Here is a 24,321-nt window from a genome sequence, read left to right as displayed (position 1 = left end):
CGACCCTACAAAGTATATATATTTCGGATCGTCGTAAAATTCTAAGACGATTTAACTGTGTCCGTGTGTCTGTCCGTCAAAAATTGAGATATTGAGCTGAAATTTGGCACAGATACGTCTTTTTGATGCACGCTGGTTAAATTCATGAACGGGCCAAATCGGACCATAATTGGATATAGCTGCCATATAGACCGATCTAACGATAAAGGGTCTAATGCCCGTAAATGCTTTGTTTTTTATCCGATTTCGCTGAGTCTGATGCCCATAAAAGCTTTATTTATTACCCGATTTCGCTGAAATTTGTTATGTGGGTTATTTTAAGCCCCCCGACATCTGACATAAATATGGTTCAGATCAGACTATATTTAGATATAGCTGCCATATAGACCTATCTCCCGATAAAGGGTCTGAAGCCCATAAAAGCTTTATTTGTTATCCGATTTCGCTGAAATTTGAAACAGTAAATTTTTTTAAGCCATTCGACATCGTGCATTTATTATCCGATTTCGTTGAAATTTGACGCTTTTCGACATTCGTGTCCTTTATGGTTCAGATCGCTTTATATTTGGGTATAGCTGCCAAAAAGACCAATATTTTGTTCTACAAAATTAAACAGTGACTTATATTTATTAGACCACTCAATTTCCGTGCCGATTTTGGGTGCATAAGTTATCCAATATTAACCTGATTGCGACGAAAGGGGGTTTATATATATACCCGAGGTGATGTGTATCCAAAGTTCGGCCCGGCCGAACTTAATGCCTTTTAACTTCTCATTTTCGTTTGAAATATAGATGATGGGAAATTAACGATAGTATTGATACTATCGATATTTATTATTAAAACCATCGAAAATATCGAATGTTGCGATTATCGATAGTTTGCCAGCTGTAATGTGCAGTCGAAAAATTGAATTCGACATTGTTTGTTCGTCTAGATTATTGCTCGACATCCACAAACAGACTATAAATCTATACAGAAAATTTCTGGAAAAAACATTGGGGAAATTTTCTTCTACTTTTCGCCTATATAATTGCACTTTTTTAAGTTTTAACAAAGCATATTTTATTAACTATTTTTTATTGTGCATATTCGGTGCTGTAGATCGAAAGTTATGTGCATTTATGTATTAAAGAAATCGGCAGTGGTCAACTATAACCCAGAAAGCACACCCTATATTATGAACAGTGTGGTCATTTCAAGCATTTTCTGTAATGTATATCCTCTAAATTTTTTGGTTGATAAAAAAATTAAGCCACAATAAAAATCAAAACTAAAAATGTTTAAGATTTTTTAAATTTTTGTGAGAGTTGTAACAATTTTTCATATTTTAAAGTTGTTTTTATACATACCACAAATGGATGGGGGTATTGTAATCTAGTCATTCTGTTTGCAACACCTCGAAATATCGTCTTGATATTCTAAGTCGATGTAGCCATGTCCTTCAGTTTGCCTGTCTGTCTGCCGCAATCACTATTGAGCTTAAGAGCGAATAAAGCTAGCCACTTGAAATTTTGTAAAGTTACTTATTATTGATGTAGGTAATTGGAGATTGCAAATGGACCACATCACAATGACTTTCCCCACAACCTCCAACAACTGTGCCAAGTATGGTGTGAATCGGTCCATAACTTCATAAAGCTCCCATGTAAACCAATCTCACGAGTGTATTTATTGAGCCTCTAGAGGGCGCAATTCTCATCCGATTAGGATAAGCACAACTACTTCTCGTACGACCTCCAATATGTGTGCCAAGTATGGTTTGAATAGGTCCATAACCTGATATAGCTCCCATATATATCTATTTCTTAAATTCGCCAGCACCATATTATATAAACTTCTAGTCTGGGTCCCAAAAAACAATACAGTATCTTGTAAAGTTGCAGGTAGGCGCAGATGTTTCATTTGTTTCAGCAAAATAATCACAAGACAACAGTAATTTATGAAAAAGAAACTAGAATGAATCCTCTGATAGGTCTAGGCGTAAAACGTCCAAGACGGAAGATGTCCTTTTCACGATTCAACATCGCAGACGCCGACTAAGGTTTTGTTCGAATGTGAGTTTAAGTAACCTGGTGAATTGGTAATGGGGTTTCAAACCAGATAGCCATGAAGGCTATAGAAAGAAAGGTTGGGACATTTCAATGAGCCATCGAATTAAAATGGCCAGGAACTGGACGAAGGAACGATATGACTGTGCGGCAAATACTGAAGGGACTTCCAAGAAGAGATTGTGTCCGAAATTGCAAACACATTGGGAAAGCCTTTAGAGTCATCAGCAGAATAAACGACGCAGTATATCCGAAGAACGAAAGTCCAAGATCAAAACAAAAGTGTGACATCTAGAGCGGATAGCCTCATACGGAACGGGAACTGTGCATATTCAGGACGAACAGGCTTAAGCGGGGCGTAGTGTTGCAATTGGGTTTTATTTTTTAGGTCCCTTTAGTTAAATTTCCGCTATTTTAAATTTTAAATTATAACGGTTTTCTTATAAAGTTATCACACATTGTTTCTAGTATTCCCTACAATTTCTTCATTGTTCTTTGTTGTTATTCTCTCATTCGTAATTATGTCCGCTGTGCTTTGTCATTTTTAAGCATTTACTTCACCCCTTGCTTCAATGTTCGATAGATGAAAGTGTATGTGTTTGTCTGTTATGTAAACTTGTATCATTTCCAGTGTTGCCGTTTCTGGTAGGTTCCTACCAAAATTGGCAGGTTTTTATTCTCTTATAACTCAAAATTATTTCACTTCTTGTCGTTTCTGAGTATTCGTTAAGAGTGCAGAATAAACCCATGGATGTCGAGGAGCCAAATACTGCTTCAAACTTTGGGAAAAAGGCGTAAGCTCAGATATTGACTGTAACTGGTACACGTGTTAAGGCATCTTTTTCAAATTTCGTAAATTCTGAGTAACAAATGAGGCTTTTGTGCGTTCAGTGCCTTCAATCGGAATACTGGGGTATTGACAGCTTCATACAAATATGCTTATATCTGGTCCATACTCAGACGTTGAGGGGTCCATACAACTCACTGGCACGGTGAAAATGGGCATTAAAAGCTTATTTCTGGGCTCAAACCCTTAAATCGCTTAGTTCAGATTAAACACGGTTGTTCACTGAAATCAAGGCAAAAATACGACTGAACTAAAAATTTCTTATCGGGAGATCTGTATAAATGGCGCTATATCATAGTTGTAGAGTGATGTCAACAAACAGACGGACGGACATGTTCAGATCGTCTATGAATATAATGTCGGTCTAGTATGCATACTTTGTAGAGTTGACAATGTACAATTTAATGAATTTCAAATGGAGTGGCAAAATGGCCAACTCTTCGGTGGTGGATATAAAAACATATATGGCATTTTTGGCCTGTAGGACATTTGGTAGGATTTTTCTTAAAGTTTGGTAGGAAATAATTTTCTCGAGTGGTAACACTGATCGTGTCATGTATGTGTTTGCCAACGCTGGTCACGCAGAGATCGATAAATGACGTATGCTATCGAGAGGATACTAGATATCGAAGTTACTATTGGGTTGCCCAAAAAGTAATTGCGGATTTTTCATATAGTCGGCGTTGACAAATTTTTCCCAGCTTGTGACTCTGTAATTGCATTCTTTCTTCTGTCAGTTATCAGTTGTTTCTTTTAGCTTGCTTTAGAAAAATGTGTAAAAAAGTATATTTGATTAAAGTTCATTCTAAGTTTTATTAAAAATGCATTTACTTTCTTTTAAAAAATCCGCAATTACTTTTTGGGCAACCCAATAGATTGGGTATTCTCGAAACATCGATGTAGCCAGCAAGAGGTATATGAAGCAGTAGCACAACGCAACACGAGTCAGTCTTTTCTTACTTACTTTAATTTAATTATCTACAACAGAACATTTGTCCCATTAGCCGAACGTAAAATAGCGTTCCAAGCGCCTTAATCTTCTGCGCTCATTCTAAAATCTCTTGCCACCAAATTTCGAGTTGCCTTCCACCACTTGATCTTTCCAACGGTCTTGACCTTGGTCGTCCCGGTTTGCGTGTACCACCGTGATTGCATTCCAAAGACTTCTTTGCCGGAGCTTCTTCATCCATTCTGACAACATGAGCTAGCCAATGCAACCGTTGTATTTTGGTTCGTGTAACTATGCTATCGTAGTCATACAGCTCATACAACTTGTGATTCATACGACGCCTATATTCTCCATTAGCGCGAACTGGTCCATATATTTTACAAATAATCTTTCTCTCAAACACTGTAGTTTTATGGCTGGTGCTATGTTCGTTTTTCTTATAATTTTTTCGTATTTACTTTTTTTCGATAATAAAAAAAAACATGCTGATTTCATTTAGTAGGACATTCCCTCATTACTTATGAAAAATTTTTCTTAAAAGTATTATGTTTTCATTGAGAAGTAACCGTGAAAAATATGTGTTTTCAACTGTAAAAAACGAATGTAGTGCCAGCCTTTATCTGAAAACGCGTATCAGCAAACAGCAGTTAGTGATTTGTAAGGGAAATAAGCAGATCAATAAATCATTGTTGAGTAAAATAATTCCTAATGAAGAGTTGAATAGTGCAAAATTCGCCTGTTTTGGGTGCTGGGCCACAGAGATACCAAAAAATTGTAGAGCAGACAAGTTTGCGAGACTGGGAACTACGTATGTTATGACAGTAGTAGAGCTGGGAAACTATCGATATTTTTATCCGATTAGGCTCAATTTTTATCCGATTAGGCTAAAATTTTGTACAATGATTTCTCTCACGACTTCCGACGACTTTATTTAACTTGGTTTTATTCGGTTTGTTCGGTTATTTGTACTTCTCATTTCGGAAGGGAGGAAAGCTTTCGAGTAAGGAAAAGTGGCTGTATAATGGAACAGAGATCTCAATTACATCGGAATATTCTTACCTGGGGTTGACATTTACACCTAAACTCTCACTCCGGAAACAAATACAGGAGAGAAATCAATTAGCCAAAAATAGCATCAACACCACTTGGAATTGTTTCTTATCAAAACCTAATGTGTCCATAAAAACAAAATGGAAACTCTTCTTGGCCATTAGTAGGTCTATACAATCATATGGATCACAAATATGGGGGTTTTCTCACTTTGATGAAGTTGACCAACTGACACTATATTTTTTAAAGAAGGTATTAAAAATGCCAAGTTTTACTCCAACGTACATAATGATGTTAGAGACTGGTGTCGAAAACGGGCATATATACACTTTGAACAACCATCTTAACTATATAACGAGAATTTTGTATGATTACAAAGATGATAGGCTACCTAAAATACTAGCCAAAAAAGTGATGAGACACGAAATATTTTGGAAAACGCATATAAATTCTTTAACTCTGCAAAATAGTACAGAAGCTTTCACGCCAAATCTGTCAAAACAATGTTGGTTACAAAACATTCAAAATCTCCTCCAAAACATACGTGCAACAAAAACAAATGATGCACTTTCAAACGCAAATAATACACACCGCTTCTACAGTAAGCTCCAACCTACTTTTGGGGGATTATACTTTGTCGAACCCTTGATGCAGGACGAACTGATGTGGATATTAAAAGCTCGAAGTGGGATGTTTTCATTAAATTCCAACAGGTTCCAAACAAATTCAAATCCAATATGTTCAATGTGTAATACAGTTGAAATAGAAAACATTCAACATTTCCTGGGTCGATGCCCAGCTCTCAAAGAATTCCGATTAATGTTCTTCCAAATGCCCATAATTAATGAATCTGATTTAATAAATATTCTCAATGGAAATGTTATACACTGGAAAAGTTTAGCCAGTTATCTAAAAACTTGTATGTTATATAGAAACCAGTTATTGTCTGAATTTAATATATAAAAGAAAGGAAAAACAAACTCGTAAATCTCTAGTATATACACTATATTTTAATAATGGACAGACGACCGAAGGTCAATGTCAAGAAAATATATACTCAATTTATTCTTTTAGAATGCTATGTTTATATTGCTATATTTATATGAAAACATTAATGAAATTAATAAAGAATACTACTACTACTACTACTACTACTACTACTTCTCATTTTCGTTTTTATACCAATCACCGTAGGATATAGTAGTCATTAGTCATTCCGTGTTCATTCTATTTCCGACGCTGCAAAGTATATATATTTCGGATCGTCGTAAAATTCTAAGATGATTTAACGATGTCCTTGAGGGCGCCCCGATAGTCGAGTTGGTAGCGTGCTTGGATTACCAGTGCAGGGGTCGTGAGTTCGATTCCCGACAGTCTGTCGCTACTGTGGTATCACAATGGACTTAAAATTGTCTAAGTGAGTCTGTAAAGGACTGCCACTCTTACCTTACCTAACCTAACGATGTCCTTGTGTGTTTCTCCGTCCGTGTGTCCGCCAGTTGTAATCATGCTACAGTCTTTAGAAATTGAGATATCGAGTTTAAAATTTTGCACAGACCCGTATTTCTTCTATATAGGTTAAGTTCTTGTATGGATATAGCTGCCTTATAGACCGATTTGGCCATTTAGGATCTTAAGCCCGTTAAAGCCGTATTTTTTGTCCGTTTTCCGTGAATTTTGAAGCAGGAAGTTGTACTAGGTACCCCGATATTCAAACCGAATATGGGCCCTATCGGACCATATTTACATATAGCTGCCATATAGACCGATATGCCGGTTTAGGGTCTTAAGCCGGTAACAGGCGAATTTGTTATCCGATTTCGATAAAATTAGAAACAGTGAGTTGTTTTAAGCCTCCCCACGTCCGACTCAAATTTGATTCAGATCCTATCATATTTAGATATAACTGATATAGACCGATCTGCTGATTTAGGGTCTTAAGCTCTTAAAGCCGCAATTATTATCCGATTTCGCTGCCATTTAAAATAGTGAGTTGTTCACATCGGCCTTTATTCAGAATTAGCTGCCATATAGACCGATCTGTCAAATAAGAGCCTTAAGCGTATAAATGCTGCATTTATTACCCGATTTCGATGGAATTTGACACAGTGACTTGTATTAAGCCTCCCGTCATCCGACCAGCATATGGTGCAGATCTATATTTAAATATAGCTGCCATATAGATCGATCTTCCAATTTATGGTCTTTATACCATAAAAAGCGGGTTTGTTGCCCGATTTCGCTGAAACTGTGACTTGTATTAGAGTTCTCGGAACCTGTATCAAATATAATCCAGATCAGCCACCATTTGCATATTACTTCGAATATGGTAGTGTTATGAAAAAGAACGTTATATTATTCATGGTGGTGGGCATCCAATTTTCGGCACCGACGAACTTAACACGTGTTTACGAGGTTTGCCTTTTATATTTCGGGATTAGAAAACACAAAAACAAATTTTATCGAAAATCGCTTTTTTGTTTTTCAAAATATTCCCCATTAAGATCTATACATTTTTGCATGCGTTTGAATCAAGTAGAAACACTTTTGCCACTCTGATTGAGGTATCTCCAAAACATGCATTCTGAACGCATCAATCGCTTCTTCAGGTGTCGAAAAACGTTGTCCTCTCATTTTATTTTTTACGCACGGGAATAAAAAGAAGTCATTCGGTGCCAATTCAGGCCTATACGGCGGATGACTCATCAAATCGATGAGTCATCCGTTGTACTTGTTTCCGTTTGAAATATAGATGAGGGGAATTCACGATAGTACCGATATGTCGTATGTTGGGATTTTCGATAGTTTGCCAGCTCTGGATGGTAGGCTGTCACTTAAACCTAAACTAAATCTAACCTTTCTCAGAATGAAATATTTAAATCTGGCTGCTCTATTTTTTGTATAAAACTTTGTCAATATCATACATCTCTCCCTGTATGTAAATATCGAATTGGTGCTCTACTCCCAAATTCATTTGAGCTACATATTGCCATGGCCGTCCTAAATGGGCATATTAACAAATCATGTATACATGGGGCTCTGGTGTTTGTTTGTTCCGTATAGACTCAAAAACGGCAGAACCGATTATCTCGAAATTTTCACAGATTGTGTAGGTTGGTCTGAAAGGAAACATAGGCTATATAATTTTCTGATTTCGGAAGGGGCGCATCCTCCCCCAAAAAATACCACCCAAAATCAAAAGTGGATCGATCGAAACAATATGAGTATTAAATGAAAGGAATTGGAGAGTAAAATATGAAAATAGGAAGTCACCCTAACCCCAAAACTCCTCCAAGCAGACTAATTGAACTTTCATTTCAATATGGGGCTCAAATGAAAGGTATTCTGGAGTAGATTACCAATATGCCGAAAAAATGAAGTCCATGTAGTATGCCTCAAAACACCCTCCAAACGGTACATATTTATCAAACATGGCAATATTAGGCGTCGATGAAAGGTATTTGGGAGTAGTGCACAAATTTGACATCCATATTTGGGCGAAATGTCGGAGGTACCATCCCACCCCCAAAAAGCATGTAGACCAATCGCGACAATATGGGGCTCAAATGAAACAGGACTTATTTACGGCTATGGTGTTGTTATTGTTGTTGTAGCCACATTTTCATGTGGAGGTGGTGATCCTCGTCAAGCTCCTGTAGGTGAGCAAGATCGTTCCGGTCCAAAGGACCGTTCGACGTGGGAACAGGGTGGCCCAGTACAAAGGACCGTTCGACCCATGAACATTTCATTAAAGAACAGGGGCAAACTTCTGACATGTTAATAAATGCTGTCACATTCAAGTTTAAGCTTAATTAAAGCAACGTCACGACGTACGACACCTCTATTGGGTAGAAGTTTTTACATGACTTCTATACATGGCATAGTTCCTCATAAATGTCGCCAACGATAGGAGAGCATAACCTCCTCTTAAAATTTTCCAACGTTCTTGCGAGGGTTTGAACCCACGCGTTTAGCATCATTGGCGGACTTGCTTACCTCTGTGCTTCAATGACACGAATCCACACTCGGAGCGAAATGTCCCCATCTTAAAACTCTACCAAAACAGGCCTTATATATCGACCATTGCAATAAAGGGCTCAAATAAAACGTAAAAGAGCTTTTAAGAAAGCGCTGCGGAGCGGGCTAGTATGGTATAAAAATCGTTCCAAATGGCCAAAAGAAAGTATAAACCTCGCTAAAATGAGCCTTTTTAGTAAACTAGCTGTTTCTCACAAGTTTTTGAATAGGATGTAGAAACCTTTCTTCTTAAAAGTGTTAAAAACTTGGGAACCTGTGCTTTGCAATTTGAGAATTTTTTTTGTTTAAAAAATGTACATTTTGAGATGGTCTTAACATATATATATACCTAACCTAACCTAACATATTAATAAGTAAATAACAACTACTGGGCAAAAAAAAGTTATGAAGGAAATAATGATTCTGATGCAAATAACTTTGATTCGGAAAGGACGATTTGCAGAATTTTTTTTTAATCATAAGAATTTTGTAATCTTTCCAACTATGTAAAATTTCAATCGGTTTACAAAAGTCCAAAAACTTAGGTGTATGTCCATAGTGGCATGGGGCGGATTGGATCTTTTCAACCTAACCTAACCTTCAGTAACTCCTCCAATAACTCATAAACTGTTAGCGATATGCTAGACATTTCATTGTTTTTTTGTATTAAGCCAATCGGCCCATAAATGACTGTTTGGCAACGAATTAAAAATTTTACATGCTCGAGGTGACCAACTTTCAAGCCCCATAGATCAGTCCCTGGACTCACTAGGGTCCCCCAAATTATGCATTCTTATTGGAAAACACCTGAACATTGACAATGAAAAATTTCGTGTCCATATCTCTATCGTTTCAAAAGTTCAGGGATTATTTCCAAGATTATTCGATTTGGTAACACTGTGCGCCGCCTGACTGTGCATGTTTATCGTGACGGTCAAAACGGATCGAAATCGTCTCCAGATTAGTTTTTGGTTAGGTAATACGTCCAGGTATTTAACCTCGGGCCAGGGCGACCGTTTTCGCCTTCTGGTGAAACCGTCTTTTTGGTGTTTATGAAAAAGCAGTTGGCCCATCTCTCTCTTTCTCAAAAGGCCTGAGGATCCTTGCGGTGTTCCACTAGTCTCAATCTTCCTGATCGAGCCCTTCCACGTCTGCGTTAATAATCCGGCTTTTCAGCAACGTATAAAGTATGGCAATGGAAATTTTACTAGGCTTATATTAAGAAAAAAATAAATATTGTAATTTGACTGTCATTTATGAAAGCCTATTACAGGCCGGTCATGTATATGATTACTTTAGTTGTTTTTTCTCCAAAGTGGAGAATGACCATGAGAATAATGTTAAGCGGAAAGATTTGATTACTGAAAAGTTAATGAAAACAAATTGCCTGATTAACAGATCCTTGGACAAAGACATAGCATCCATTGGCATACGTCCCGTTTCGAAAGGTGACTAGATTTTCTTCTCCGCTACCAACGCTTTGCTCATATCCTTATATCACTTTTAAGATACTTATTCAACATTCTATGCAATTTGTATATGTGATGCTGAAAGACCAATTGAAACAACATTCACCTGCAGGTCAATATCTCATTTATGAAACTTTATTTCTAAATCTATCTCCAACAACATTTTTATCTATTTAGTATTTAACATTTACAGCGATTGCCAAATCCCTTGTGTGCGGTTATATCTATCGCAGTAACAATGGCTTTATCTTGGTTCCCCATCCACTGATGTGGTGGACGTTTTTGTTGTTTTCATTTGAAACCGTTTGCTTTGTTTAGTATACCCTCCAACATAGGATGGCGGTATACTAATTTCGTTTGTAACCCATCAATATTTCGATGAGTTACAAACGTCTCTACGTGCTATGTCGATTAAGCCATGTCAGTCCGTCCGTCTGTCGGTCTGTCGAAAGCACGCTAGAGGGCGAAGTTATCCGATTTAGTTAAAATTTCGCATTAGTTGTTTTGGCTTGACCACCAACAATTGTGCCGAGTATGGCTCAAATCGGTTCATAACCTGACATAGCTCCCATATAAACCGATTTCGGATCTTGACTTCTTGAGCCACTAGAGGGCACAACTCTTATCTGATTTGGCTGAAATTTTGAATTGTTGAATTGTTTTGATTTGACCGCAAACAATTGTGCCGAGTATGGCTCAAACCGGTTCACAACCATTTATGGCTCCAATATAAACCGATCTCCCGATTATACTTCTTCAGTCTCTAGAGGGAGTAATTTTTATCCGATTTGGCTGAAATTTTTTACAACGACTTCTAGTATGACCTTAAGAAACGTGTTATATATGGCTACAATTGGTTTTTAAGCTGATATAGCTTCCAGACAAACAGATCTTCCAATTTCAGATCTCAAATTTTGGCCAATGAATTACACTTTGATTTCCAACAGCCAAACCAAGTATGGCCCCAATCGGCTCATAATTTGGTAGAATTTCAGCATAACAATTTTTATCTATTATCCTTTGTTTGTTTATAAAGAGATATCGAAAAAAGAACTTGACAAATGCGATCAATGGTGGAGGCTTTAAAATATTCCGTCCGGCCGAACTTAGTACGCTTCTACTTGTTACATATTTTCACTAAGTGTGGTAAACCTTTTACAACAAATCAACTTAAATTCAAGAACCCCGCAGGCAAAGTAACTTACTTGTTAGAAGTTCAAAGGTTTACTGTAAAAACTTGTCTTAAGATTCTATGGTATCATGCTGGCTTTGCCTTGACCCTTATCACGACAAATGCGTGGAATTTGCCGCTCGAACTGCTGACAATCTAAGAGAAAATAAAGGCCTACGTTTATGCTATAGTAAATGGTGACCGTAAGATGCCGAATTTTATATTTTTTTTTCAAAACTACACGTTTGGAATTTAAAAAAATATCCCTTGAACTTTATTCAGTCATGGAAATCTTCAACGAATATAAAGCAATGTTCGGTAGTACATTCTGTTTGGATCAGCTTCGTCAAGAAGCCGTCCGATATTTCTGTCCTTACTGCGGTAAATAACGAAATAAACGTCCCACCTGTTCCGAAAATCACTCTTCTGGATACTCCCTCTACAAGTACACACACCTTAAAAACTACCGATGTCAACAAATTAACCACTGAATTTCCATCAGTCATAAATCAATAGTTTTAGCCCTTAAACTCTCCGAAATCTCCAAATGTTCCAAGCACTCCAAGTCCAAATTTACGTGTTGTCGTACCGAAGAAAACGATATTTGGTGCCCGTTTTGCTGCTGAAATTTCCGAAGACGATAAAACTACACAAATCAATAGCAAGATTAGTGCTATTCATGAGATTAAATTTTAATATGGCAAAAAACGCAGTAAGACTTCATTTAGAACATATTGTTGCTTTGAAACGATTTTTGAAATGATTTTAATTCATCATTCTGGCCTCCTAAAACTTTAATTCACGAAAATGTTTGCAGTGATACTCAAAAATCTGATGTATTTAGTTTATTTGCCAAACACTCATTCAAAAAACTAACTGTAACACCTTCTGTTGAAGATATTTGCATTGTATATCAAAATGTTAGAGGTTTCAATTCTAAGTTGTGTCCTCTCTTTATTGATAGTTTTGATTTATATCAAAATGTTAAAGGCCTAAATTCTATGTTGTGCTCTCTATTTATTGATAGATTTGATTTAAATCACGATATAATTGCATTCACTGAGACCTGGCTCCAAATTCAAATTTGATTTGTTTTTTGATTGTTTCAAAAGTGGAAGAGGCGGGGTTCTTATAGCTGTGCCTTCTCGATTTGCGGCAGAAGAATTTTCTCTTCCCTTATCGGTTGATATTGAAATTGTCGCTGTTAGAGTTTTTCTTAAGAATTTAACACTTTACATCACATGCTCATATGTTCCACCTAGTTTGAGTGTTTTTATACATGTCAAGCATATGTCGCCCATTCTTTGTGTATTTGTATCAGCAAAGTCTAACGATATCTCAATTGCTCTCGGAAATATTAATTGGCCAAACATAAAATTGACTTGTATTTCAGACTCTAATGATATTTTACCTACTGCAACTAGTGAAGGTACTAACCAATGTATTGGTCCATTATTTAGTGCCGGCTTAACACAAATCAATAATATTTCTAACTTCTTTTTTAAAGTTCTCGACTTTATATTCGTAAGTCATTCTCACGATTTTTTTTGTTTTTCCGTGCGATCCTTTAGTCCCCCCTGAGGATAAATATCATCCCACAATAAAGGTACAATTTTCCTTAGTGTCCTCTTCTAAGGATTCTGCTAACTCTTATTTGGATGAAACTAGCTATTGTTTCTCTCTAAAACAAAACATTTTTAGGTTCGACCGATTGGACTATACTTTAATCTTTGGAGTCATTAGATGAGATGATCGAAATGTTTTATACTATTTTGAAAAACGGAATATCTACAGCTGTTCCGAAAAAATGATTTCTACGAAAACTGGCCCCCCAGTAGGAATTATGCTGCTTTATTAAGATTAAAGAATGGGAATAATAAGCTTTATAAAATATTAAAAAAAAAAATTGGTCTTCTTTGGACTTTGTAAATTACTCCGTCATAAGATCCTCCTGCAGAGACAAAGAAGGAAATCTGGGAACTGACACAGATAGTATGTTGAGGACATGGAAACATTTTACCCAACTGCTAGGTTTGACGATGGCGGCGAAGAGGATACCGCAGAACCTATCCCTGATGATGATATAGAATGTTTAACTGACCCGACTGAAGAACAAAAACTCAGCAGGAGCCGACGAGTTACCCGCTGAACTATTTAAGATCACAGGCGACATCCTAATACGCCGTATGCATCAGCTTGTCTGCGCAAAAGGTTAGAAGAACGCATAGCCGATGATTGGAACCTCAACATACTATGTCCCGTACATAAGAAAGGAGACAAGACGGAATGTGCCAACTACGAAGGTTAGGTCTCCTCCCCATCGCATACAAGATACTATCCAGCGTACTGTGTGAAAGATTAAAACCTAAAGTCAATGAGATAATTGGGCCCTATCAATGCGGCTTTAGACTTCGTAAATCCACCCTAGACCAGATATTCACACTGCGTCAAATCCTGGAAAAGACCCGAGAAGGACAAATCAACCCCTACAATCTCTTTGTTGACTACAAAGCCGCTTTCGATACCCCTTTACGACGTTCAAAGGTATTTCAAGCCATGTCTGAGTTTGGTATCCCTGCAAACTTAATAAGACACTGCAGGATGACACTTGCCGATACGCGTTCCACAGTAAGAATAGGAAAGAAACTCTCCAAACTCTTAATACCAAACGAGGTTTCGGACAAGGAGACAGCCTATCGTGTGATCTCTTTAATATCCTGCTGGAGAAGATTATACGAGATGCAGATGTGAATAGATATGGCACACTAATCACAAGAGAGCACATGCTACTCGCCTATGCCGACGATATCGATATCATAGGTCGGTCACCGGAGGTAGTAACTGCAGCCTTTGAAAGAATCGAAAGAGTCAGTGAAAATGGGTCTGGCAGTAAATTAAGATAAGACAAAATGGATGGTTTCAACACCCAAACGTCTTGTACAATCGATCAGATAAGGAAAATGGAGAAAGCTGGGAACCACAACATTGAGATAGTCAGTACATTTATCTACCTCGGCACCGTTGCAACCGAAACAAATGACACCAGTTTTGAAATAGTCGAAGAATAATACTGCTTACTTAATACTTTGTACTAAGTAAGCAGTTTAGGAACAAGGCCACCTCTCGACAGACGAAGATTACACTCTACAAGACATCCTTCGTAAAATATATGGATCAGTTTGCGTTAATGGATTACGACGATAGCATAGTTGCGTGTATCAAAATACAGAATGGGTGATGAAGCTCTAGCAAAGAAGTCTTTTGAAGAGAAAAACACGGTGGTACACGCAAAACGGGAAGACAAAAATCCCGATGGAAACATCAAGTGGTGGTGGACACCTCGAAACTTGGTGCCAAAGATTAAAAGATGAGCGCAGAAGATCGAGGGGTTGGAACGCTTTTCTATGCTCGGCTAATGATTCTCCAAAGTGGTTACATTTCGGATAAGATGTTGCAGATGGTGACACTGGAATTTCTAATATATTTGTCTCATTTTTTAAAACAACCTACTCAAAAAAGTATATAATTCTACACACCACCGTAATACTATTACTGTTTCATTATTGAATGTTACAACGGTGTTACGCAATCTGAAATTCCTTAAGGACACAACGGTCTCAGGCCCGGATGGAATCCCTTCGTGTATTCTTAAATACTGTGCAGAAAGTTTTGCACTTCCTCTATCTATAATGTTTAATATCTCTGAATACTGTCTATTTACCACAAATTTGGAAATAAGTTTTTATTCTTACTTTACTTTAATTGGCTATGACAGAACATTTGTTCCATTAGCCGAACGTAGAATAGCATTCCAAGCTTCTCGATCTTCTGCTCCCATTCTAAAATCTCTGACACCAAGTTTCGAGGTGTCTCCCACAACTTGAACTTTCCATCGGGCTTTTGGTCTTCTCGGTTTGCATGTACCACCGTGTTTGCCTTCAAAAGACTCCTTTGCTGGAGCTTCTTCATCCATTTTGACAACATGACCTAGCAAAGCAGCCGTTGTATTTTGATGCGTGTAACTATGCTATCGTCGTCATACAGCTCGTGGTTCATACGTCGCCTATATCTTCCATTAAAGCAAACTGAGGCATGGGTACTGCTTTCACAAGTACCCATGCCTCAGAACCATATAACAACACGGGTAGTATCAGTGTCTTGTATAGTGTAATCTTCATCTGTCGAGAGGTGGCCTTGTTTCTCAACTGTATATTTTACGAAGAATCTTTCTCTCAAATAATCCAAGCTCTGCCTCATCTGCTTTCACAAGTACCCATGCCTCAGAACCATATAACAACACGGGTAGTATCAGTGTCTTGTATAGTGTAATCTTCGTCTGTCGAGAGGTGGCCTTGTTTCTCAACTGCTTACTTAGTCCAAAGTAGCATCTGTTTGCCAGTATTATTCTTCGCTTTATCTCAAAACTGGTGTCATTCGTTTCAGTTACGGCGGTGCCGAGGTAGATAAAGTTACTGACTATCTCAAAGTTGTGATTCCCAACTTTCTCCATGTTCTTTATCTGCTCGGTTGTACAAGGCGTTTTGGGAGTTAAAACCGTCCATTTCGTCTTATCTCCATTTACTGCCAGACCCATTTTCACTGGCTCTCTTTCGATTCTTTTAAAGGCAGCAGTTACTACTTCCGGTGGCCGACCTATGATTTCGATGTCGTCGGCATAGGAAAGTAGCACGTGTTCTCTTGTGAGTAGTGTGCCATATCTATTCACATCTGCATATCGTACAATCTGCTCCAGCAGGATATTAAAGAGATCACACGATAGGTTGTCTCCTTGTCTGAAACCTCGTTTGGTATTAAATGGTTCGGAGAGTTTCTTTCCTATTCTTACTGTGGAACGCGTATCGGCAAGTGTCATCCTGCAGAGTCTTATTAAGTTTGCAGGGATACCAAACTCAGACATGGCTTGAAATACCTTTGAACGTCGTAAAGGGGTATCGAAAGCGGCTTTGTAGTCAACAAAGAGATTGTAGGTGTTGATTTGTCCTTCTCGGGTCTTTAGCTTTTATTGTTCCTTTATTTAAATAGGGTTGTAGAACAAATTATTCGAAAAGATGGTGGCTGAGGTATTCACCCTTATTCCCGTTGTCAAAGGCGGCAGTAGTAGTCAAAGGCGAATTTCACATTTCGTGGTATTCTGTATATTATTCGCCTTCGATAGTTTTATAATAAAAAAATATTGAGGTAAATGAAAAATAAAAGGAGTCAAGATTCCCGATCAATTTATATGCCAGCTATATCAGGTTATGGACCGGTTTGAACCATATTTGGAACAGTTATTGGCCACAGCCAAATCGGATGAGAATTGTGCTCTCTACAGGCTCAAGAAGTCAAGACCCGAGATCGGTTTATATGGCAGCTATATCAGGTTATGAACCGATTTCAACCATACTAAGCACAGTTGTTGGAAGTCATAACAAAACACGTAATGTGCCCTCTAGTGGCTCAAGGAGTCAAGACCTGAGATCGGTTTATATGGGAGCTATAGCAAAACATGGACCGATATAGCCCATTTACAATCCCAACCGACCTACACAAATAAGAAGTATTTGTGCAAAATTTCAAGCAGCTGGCTTTACTCCTTCGAAAGTTGGCGTGCTTTCGACAGACAGACGGACGGACATGGCTAAATCGACTTAAAATGTCACGACGAACAAGAATATATTTACTTTATGGGGTCTTAGTCGCATATTTCGAGAAGTTACAAACAGAATGACGAAATTAGTATACCCCCATCCTATGGTGAAGGGTAAAATAATATAATAGTAGGTTTCACACTCTTTTGTCAAACGGGCGCAATGTAGTTTAGACGAACAAGAATATATTTACTTTATGGGGTCTTAGTCGCATATTTCGAGAAGTTACAAACAGAATGACGAAATTAGTATACCCCCATCCTATGGTGAAGGGTAAAATAATATAATAGTAGGTTCCACACTCTTTTGTCAAACGGGCGCAATGTAGTTTAGATTTCAATTTACTTATATATGGATCGTTTTCGTCAAATTTGACTGTCGAATTCGACTTACGTAATACAAAAAATGTAAACGAATTTGCGTCTTCGACAACCATAATACCGTGTTGTAAAAATTTCGAAATTCGACTACGCCATTGCCATCCGGAATAGGGAGGATTATCTTTTCAAGGTTTATCTTTTTTTTTTTTTTTTGTAAATCTCAACATGGCTTCCGGCAACATCGGTCTGCTGTAAGAAATCTTTTGGAATTAACTACAATTGTGAATGAAGGGTTTTGAAGCCGATATCAGACGGATTGTATTGATACGGGCTTCAGCAAGGCTTTTGATAAGGTTTATCATGAATTATTGTTATTAAAGTTGTATCTTATGGAGTATTGCAACGCATTCTTCAGATAAAATAAAATCCCACCTAATGGGCAGAGCTCAAATGGTGAAAATAGGAATTGCTATTTCTTATAAAATTGATGTGACGTCTGGTGTCCCTCAAGGAAGCCATCTCGGACCAATTACATTTACATTGTTTAAAAAGGACCTGCCTAATACAATACTTCAGTGTAAGGGTCTAATGTATGCAGATGATGTAAAAATGTTCTATTCTTCTAATAAGGAGGCAAACCAATGCATATTGAAAACTGATCTCTACGAGTTTTATAAATAGTGCAATACTAACTTGTTGGAACTTAACACTTTGAAATGTAAACATATGTCTTTCTTTCGGCTCAAGAAGATAGATACAAGTTATTAATTAAATGATTGTGTAGTGAAGTATGTGGATTATATTCATGATTTGGGGATCCTGTTGGACCAAAGGTTAGATTTTAGGAAACATATTTCTCAAATTACGAATAAAGCCTATAGAAACGTGGGAGTTATCAAGCGTTGGAGTAAAGAATTTTTAGATCTCTTGATAACGAAACACTGATATATATTACATTTATGCGTAACTATCAGCTGCTTCAATTAAGTTACTTTACATTGAACTATGCAAGCAATGACCCTTTGCGCCGCCACTTTGTTGAATTTAATAATTATTATAATCTCTTGGATCTCTCTGAAAATCGTGATTCTGTTAAAGTAGTTAATACTACACCTCAATGCATAGTTTTTGTTAATTTCATTTAATCTAAAACTTTGTATATATGAGTATTGTATATATCCAAGATGTTGTGTTAAGTTCTATCAGCCCTATTCTGAATAACAATTCCCTGGGAGTTTATTCCCTACTCCCTTTTCCCCTATTCTGAATAACAATTTACAGGGAGTTTTTTCCCTAATCCCTTTTCCCTTATTCTAAACAAACTTCGAAAAAGGGGAATCTCTCCCAGGGAAAAAGTAGCTATTCTGAATTGATATAAAAGGGAGAATGAAGCGATAAAACTTGGGAAAAATTCTCCCAAACAAATAAAAGGGAGTTAGGATAAAAAAATATGAATTTTATTGTTGTTATAAAAAAATGGTACCACTTCTTATAACATACGAACAATTTAAAATGTATGGAGATTAATTTTCACTTTTTCATCAAAATCAAGTAAAAATTTTGTAAGGTTCTTCCGGTTTAAATATGTCATGTACCCACCATAGAAGTTTTTCTCAAGTTTTTCAATTTTATTGGCACTTGGTTCCGAGTCGGATACTAAAAGGAGGTCCCTTATCGTTGAGCTTAAAGTAGAATCGGACGGCACTCCATGATGTGTAAGAAGTCTTCTGCTTTTTTCTTAATGGGATGTTTGTGGGCAATTATTCAAAATACTTGGCGCCACATTTGGTAGCATTTACTCCACAGGAGTAGGAATAAATCCATAAGTCGCTTTTCGGCAGCATTATGTCCAGCAGTCGTCCCAACCACTATGAAAAGCGGTCGCCGCCCGGAAATGTCGATTAGATCTTCAAGTTCTAGCTCTATAAAAGTCGGCGCATCAAACAGACCACCACAGCATTTTTGGCGACGAAGGCAAAGCAAACCTCTATATTACGATTCAAACCCGTTAACTCCTTTTGGCAGGCTAAACGCCAACATGCAGGATGTGTGCCCCGCATGCAGCCAGGGACAACACCACACAATGTATTTATCTGTTGACCAGACCACTCAGGAAGCATCTAATTTAGCCAACGATTGTTTGGATGAAGACGGAAAGTTGTTATCACAACACAGAAATATTATGACAAGCTGTAGGCCGTAATTGTGCATTATTAAAATATAAAAATTCAAATAAACATTACAAAAGCAACACTAAACACGTTTGTAAAACTTTTTTAGCAGCCGTTATAACTTATTTTTCCATTTTATGTTCTTTTTTTCCAAAAAATAACAATCAAATGTTTAGCCAAAATAAAACAGCTGAAGCAAAACAGCTGTTTTCGAAAATCGAAATTCCCTCTACCATATTTTTCTCTCCATTCAATCAGAATAGGAGGATTTTATTCGAGGGAGAAATTTATTTATTTATATAGTTTTCAGAATTGGGTTGTATATTTTTATTTATAATGATCTTATCCTATAGTTATTTATAATGTAGTTATTTATGAGATCTGATTACATTACAGGGTGTCTCACATACAACATCTCCTTCATTACGACAATAATAAAAGAAATTATATAAGTCAATTAAAATCCATATGAAAAAAGTAATTCAATGTATTGGGTTGCCCAAAAAGTAATTGCGGATTTTTCATATAGTCGGCGTTTTCTCTACCTCTACCATATTTTTCTCTCCATTCAATCAGAATAGGAGGATTTTATTCGAGGGAGAAATTTATTTATTTATATAGTTTTCAGAATTGGGTTGTATATTTTTATTTATAAAGATCTTATCCTATAGTTATTTATAATGTAGTTGTTTATGAGATCTGATTACATTACAGGGTGTCTCACATACAACATCTCCCTCATTACGACAATAATAAAAGAAATTATATAAGTCAATTAAAATCCATATGAAAAAAGTAATTCAATGTATTGGGTTGCCCAAAAAGTAATTGCGGATTTTTCATATAGTCGGCGTTGACAAATTTTTTCACAGCTTGTGACTCTGTAATTGCATTCCTTCTTCTGTCAGTTATCAGCTGTTACTTTTAGCTTGCTTTAGAAAAAAAGTGTAAAAAAGTATATTTGATTAAAGTTCATTCTAAGTTTTATTAAAAATGCATTTACTTTCTTTTAAAAAATCCGCAATTACTTTTTGGGCAACCCAATAATAAAGTTAATCTTACTTAACAAAATTATTTCAATAAAGTAAATGCTGTGTATAAAGATTCATTGAAATGGAATACATTTACTGTAATTACATTAACGAAGTAAATTACAAATTGAGTCTTGCAGGCTGTCTAATAGTCCTGCCATTTCTAGTCATGTAACTATCTACCTCGTCCCTTGTACATGTACCTTCATCAACCTGTTCTCTGTCTTCATCCAAAACATCATTTCCATTGCTAATTGAATTCTCGGGTATTTTTTTATATGATCTTGATTCCTTCTGAAAAGAGAACCGTTGTTATCCAATATTACAAATGATCTAAGTTCTTTGCAAACGTCTATAATTTTTCCGGGATACTAACAACTACGCGGTGTCTTTTTAAACGCAATGCTTTCCCCCTCCACTATGGGTTTCAGGACTCTAGCCTTCTTATTGTAATATTCGGAACTTAACTTTAAATTAGTATCGTTATCATTCTTTTACTTATGCAAATCCACTAACTTCGGTCGAAAATTCTCGGGAATTGAGGGAACTTTAGTTCGAAGCGTTCTTGACATTAGCAACTCAGATGGTCTAGGCAAATTCCCCTTATGCGTAGTCCTATAGTGAAGTAATGCAATATATGGATCCGAAACGCTTTCAAAACACTTGATAAGTAATTTCGATCTCGGAAGATATGGATTCGATGTCCGATGCTCAATACCCCAACCATCGCAAAACTTATTAAATTCCATAGAATTGAAAGGAGGTTCATTATCGGAAACAAATGTATTCGGTATACCGTGCCTCGAAAAAATTGAATTAAGTTTAGCTATTACAAACTAACTACTAAATCCCTTACTAATTACTTCAATTTCAATGTACTCCGAAAAATAATCTACGATCAACAAATATTTCTTGCCATTCAAATCAAACAAGTCGCTACCCACCTCAAACCAGGATAAATCCACTGTCTCGTGCGACAACAACTCCGGGTGTGTATTGCAGTTCTGGTACCTAAGACACGATTCACTATTAGAAACAATATTCTCAATATCATTGTAGATATAAGGCCAATAAACAGACTGAATTTCTTCGCATCGACTAACAAAACAATATCCCTTCTCGGATCGAAGAAGGACAGAACCGGAGAAACCGTTATTTCCCTCTTGACATTCTTAAACCCCATCTCATGCGCAGGTGACCAATGCCACTGAACGTCATTCTTCAATAACTACCTCAACTTCTCGTTCTTCTTGGACAAATTCATCGCTTGAGTTATTCGGACGCGGCATTTCCAAAATCGATCTAATCTTCTCATCGTCCGGCCGAACCCCAGACTTATCAAAAATACGACCTAAAAATTTTATCTCCCTTTTCAAAAATTTACATATTGACTAGTTAATTTTCAATCCAAGCTGATCGCCTTCTTTAGAACCATCTCCAAAGTCGTTATATGCTCTTCCATACTCGAAGAGTAAATCAAAAAATCATCTTTGTAAATCAATACCCCTGGTATATCTCCAAATAGCTTGATTATTTCGGAATGAAAAATCTCAGGTGTTGCGTTTATGCCAAATGGCTATCTCAAAAATCGATATCTCCCAAAAGTCGTATTGAACGACATAATTTAGAAGATTCTTCATCCAAAGGTATCATCCAAAACCTACTACTAGCATCCAACGACGTGAAATATTCCAACCCATTGAGCCTCGCTTTACAATCCTCTATGTCCGGAAAAGGATAATGAGGTCTTAAAATCACCTTATTCAATGCCGCGGGTCCCAACAAAACCTAATGTCACCGTTCGGTTTAGTCACCATCACTATCGAATTCACCCACTGAGTTGGCTCACTGACAGGTAAAATCACTTTCTAATCTATCATTCGATTTAATTCTCTTTTTAACCCTTCATATAATTTAAACGGAATTTTGCGGGGCGGTTCTACAACTGGAATGGCATCCTCTTTAATTCTTAAATTGCACTCATTTTGCAATAAACCAAGACCACTAAATATATTTTAATATTTCTCAATCATGTTCTCAGCAGATATATTCTTGACTCTACTTATCAATCCCATCTCAATAGCACTTTCAATACCAATAATATTCTTGCAATTAAAATTAACAACAACAAATTTCATGACATAAAGCCTCTTTTTATAATAAACATTCAATTTTACTATTCCAAGAACAGGTATTCTCTCCTTACTAAAAGTAAATTCTGACCCTTATCGCCGTTGTTCTCATTGTATTGTCTGCCAACATAATTTTGCATTTGAGTCTGCTTTCTGACGTTCCGTTTCTGCACAACGTTTATAGCGTTCTCCTCCACACAGTCATGCTGCAACATCAACGCATTCTCCTTCGCCATTGCAATATTTTTTGTTCCGACAAAAGCCCCTCCTTGATGTTTGAATATTTAGATGAAAGACCACATATGAATATATCTCTCGCTAAGGACTCTCGCAGCAAGCCAAATTCACAATTCGTGCTGTAGTTTCGTAGCCGTGTCACATATTGATCAATTGTTTGACCTTCTTCTTGCTTGCAAGTAAAAAATTTGTGTCTCTCCATCACTATGTTGACTTGCGGTGCAAAGTACAACTCAAATTGTTTGACTAAATCTTCATACTTAATTTTGTCCTCGTTCACATCGAACGAATTAAATATGTCCAGTGCTAGGCACCCTAAATGATGAAGTAACCTTACCTAACCTAACCTAAATTGAGTCGACCACAGGTTACATTCTCTAGCCAAATTAGGTGCCTTTAAGTTTATTGGCCGCAACAAGTGGCAACAAATTGTACGTCAGCCTTTTTGTTTTCATCTGCCACCGACATCTTGACTCAAAGAGATTTATTTTTCTCTAATCAAACACGATAATATATATTTCACTTTCGTTTTTATTTAACTTTTGCTCCTGACACCATGTTGTGTTAAGTTCTATATCTTTATTTATTCTATAGTTACGATTTTTATCCTATAGTTACAGGTAGTAGCAGTTGCCCAACAACAAAATATTGAGTACACTATCTGTCAAAATCAGTGATTAGTGCAACTCTGATTTTGTGTATGTTACTAGTTCGCGCCATTTCTCGTTGTTTGTGTGCTATGGTTTTTAAATATAATATACACACACAACCAAAGCTCGTTGACAGATAGTGCACTTCGCGAAAAAAATTGTACTCAGCTGTTAACGGTACACTACCTGGTAATTATGTCATGGTTACAATGTAGTTGTTTATGAGATCTGATTGCATTACAGGGTGTCCCACATATACATGCATATAACACAAGACATAAGAGTGAATAAAAAATAAACATTCCACTTATAAACTAATGTTTAAAGAATTTTTGGAATTTTTTAAAAGTACATTATTAAAAAACAAACAAGACTTGGAACAATTTGTGTAATTTTAGTTCGAGTCGATGATGTAATATTTCAAGATACAATACGATTCACATTTTTAGAACTCTGGGGAATAACTTCTACGTTGAAACCTTCTGTGAGGAGACACACTATTCTGTCAAAAACACTGCCGGGACATCTATGCACTATGATAGCCCTCAATATATACAACATACAGTCCAATTCTA

General features: G+C 36.8%; 1 protein-coding gene across 2 annotated transcripts in view; it reads left to right on the top strand.

The window, feature by feature from the left end:
- Positions 1-24,321, top strand: part of LOC106092419 (protein zer-1 homolog) — an 82,207-nt gene that overhangs the window by 17,055 nt on the left and 40,831 nt on the right. The gene's annotated exons all lie outside the window — the stretch shown is intronic.

The sequence above is a fragment of the Stomoxys calcitrans genome, chromosome 1, assembly GCF_963082655.1.
Source record: "Stomoxys calcitrans chromosome 1, idStoCalc2.1, whole genome shotgun sequence".
In the NCBI taxonomy this organism is placed as follows: Eukaryota; Metazoa; Arthropoda; class Insecta; order Diptera; family Muscidae; genus Stomoxys; species Stomoxys calcitrans.
This window is presented reverse-complemented; position numbering and strand designations above follow the sequence as displayed.